The sequence below is a fragment of the Festucalex cinctus genome, chromosome 3 (genome assembly GCF_051991245.1).
Source record: "Festucalex cinctus isolate MCC-2025b chromosome 3, RoL_Fcin_1.0, whole genome shotgun sequence".
In the NCBI taxonomy this organism is placed as follows: Eukaryota; Metazoa; Chordata; class Actinopteri; order Syngnathiformes; family Syngnathidae; genus Festucalex; species Festucalex cinctus.
This window is the reverse complement of record NC_135413.1, coordinates 324,887-326,851: the sequence shown is the minus strand read 5'-3', so window position 1 is coordinate 326,851 and position 1,965 is coordinate 324,887. Positions and strand designations below refer to the sequence as shown.

At 36.7% G+C, this 1,965-nt stretch overlaps 1 long non-coding RNA gene across 1 annotated transcript; it reads right to left on the bottom strand.

Moving 5' to 3' along the window:
- Positions 1–317: 317 nt before the first annotated feature.
- On the bottom strand, positions 318–755 carry LOC144016224 (uncharacterized). Its single transcript, XR_013282862.1, has 3 exons — positions 731–755; positions 553–654; positions 318–468 (listed from the first exon to the last, which is right to left on the bottom strand). It is a non-coding gene; the product is annotated as an uncharacterized LOC144016224 (long non-coding RNA).
- Between the last annotated feature and the right edge of the window lie 1,210 nt (positions 756–1,965).

Here is a 1,965-nt window from a genome sequence, read left to right as displayed (position 1 = left end):
ACGTTGTGTAGGCTGATTTTCACGTCACTACTTCGCTATGAATTCTGGGAGTCGTAGTTTTTATAAGCGTCTCACGACTTGTTGTTCTTTTTAAGTATATTCAGGTTAGTTTGTAAGTAAGTAAAAACATTCGCTCCCGTAAAAACAGACAAATTATTATTTTTTAAACGATATCAAGAAGACGTTACTTACCCTCGATGTATATTGGATCAGTTTGAACCCCGATGTTTCCATCTACCATCGGAGGTATCCAGAAGCGTTCTTCCGCCCCGCTCGTCGCATCATTGCTGGGTTCTTCCAGTTCAGATTCGCTTTCAATCGGTGGAAACCCGACGAATTCACCTTCCTCTTCGGCCCTCACGTTTTCACGCCTTAATAGCTCTTCTTCTTCTCCTTCTTCTTCGTCAGATATTATTATGACCTCAGGTTGAGCAGTCTCTGGGACCGTCTCGCTCAGTATATCACCACCTATAATCATACAACATTACCGGTTCATTTAAAAAATAGTAATACATAGGTTTTATTTTATTTAAAAAAAAAAAGGAAATTTACCGTTCACTCCTGCAGGTAATTCGTCATCCAATTCTTCCTCATCACTCGTAATTACGAAAATCTCCGGCTGTCTAACCCTCTCGTTCACATCCTCATTCAATTCTGTAAATATCCATTACTAACAGTTAATTTTAAAGCAAGAAAAAGCTCTAAACGTTTCAAAAAAAGAAATACTTACGCCGGATTCCTGTCACAACATCGCCATCTTGTGACGCTGAATAATAATACAGTTGAATTTCATCCAACAACGCTTCTAATTCTGTAAAAATTAAAATTTAAAATAAGAAATACGAACTCATTCACTCATTCAAAAAAAAATAAAAAAAAAAAATAAAAAACTCTCCTAACTCTATAAAATTAAAATAAAAGTAAAACAAAAAATACATATTAATACAGACTTATTCCAAAATCTCTCATAACTTAAAAATAAAATAAACGCTATAAGTATAAAAATAAAGTCATGCATCATTCCATTAAATAAATAAATCACTCACTAAGATGCTTGCTTTTCCAGAAGCTTCATAAAGATGTAGGGGGGTTTTATTTCATAGCAAAAACATTAATAGAAGTGAATATAAGTGCCACATTTGTATGAGTATATATACATATATAGATAATATCAAGAGTTAATTACCTTGATTCATCTTGGAAGCTCAGAGCCGATACCTCTTGAGAATTTTTCAGAGAAGTGAGTGTGGCATTGCGAAGGCCTCATATTTATACATAGAGGAGGGTGTGCAAAACGCAATTTAAAATCCATAAATTTCTATTAGACCCTCAGAAATGACCCTCACAATTAGTTGCGTGTCCGTTCTTCTTCAGCCTAATTTAATTTTATGATCAGCAACCCCTCTGTTCTCACAGGGGGGGTAAGGATACTGATACCGCTAATGACCTGCTCACCATTTTCCTTTTGTAAAATTGATACTGATATAAATGTAACCGTCAGAGTACATGCTTGTTTTTGAAATATATTTTAGGAAGCGTTGTCTTTCAAACTAACATTATAGCCACCGTCTAACCTCACACTTCTTCAGCCCCCCGTCTGTCCTCACACTTCTTTGACCCTCATGCAGCCATAGGCCTAGCGCACACACACACACACAAGCACAGACATACATTTGACCTCCCCGTGAATCTTTGACTGCCTCTGCTTCCCCCTACTCACAGGAATATTGAACAATCGCCTTTCTCATACTAAAAATGGCCCCTCGCAATTAGCTGCGTATCCGTTCTTCAGCCTAATTTAATTTTATGATCAGCAACCCCCTCCGTTCTCACAGGAGGGTGAGGAGACCTGCTCACCATTTTCCTTTTGTAAAATTGATACTGATATAAATGTAACCGTCAGAGTACATGCTTGTTTTTGAAATATATTTTAGGAAGCGTTGTCTTTTCAAACTAACAACATTA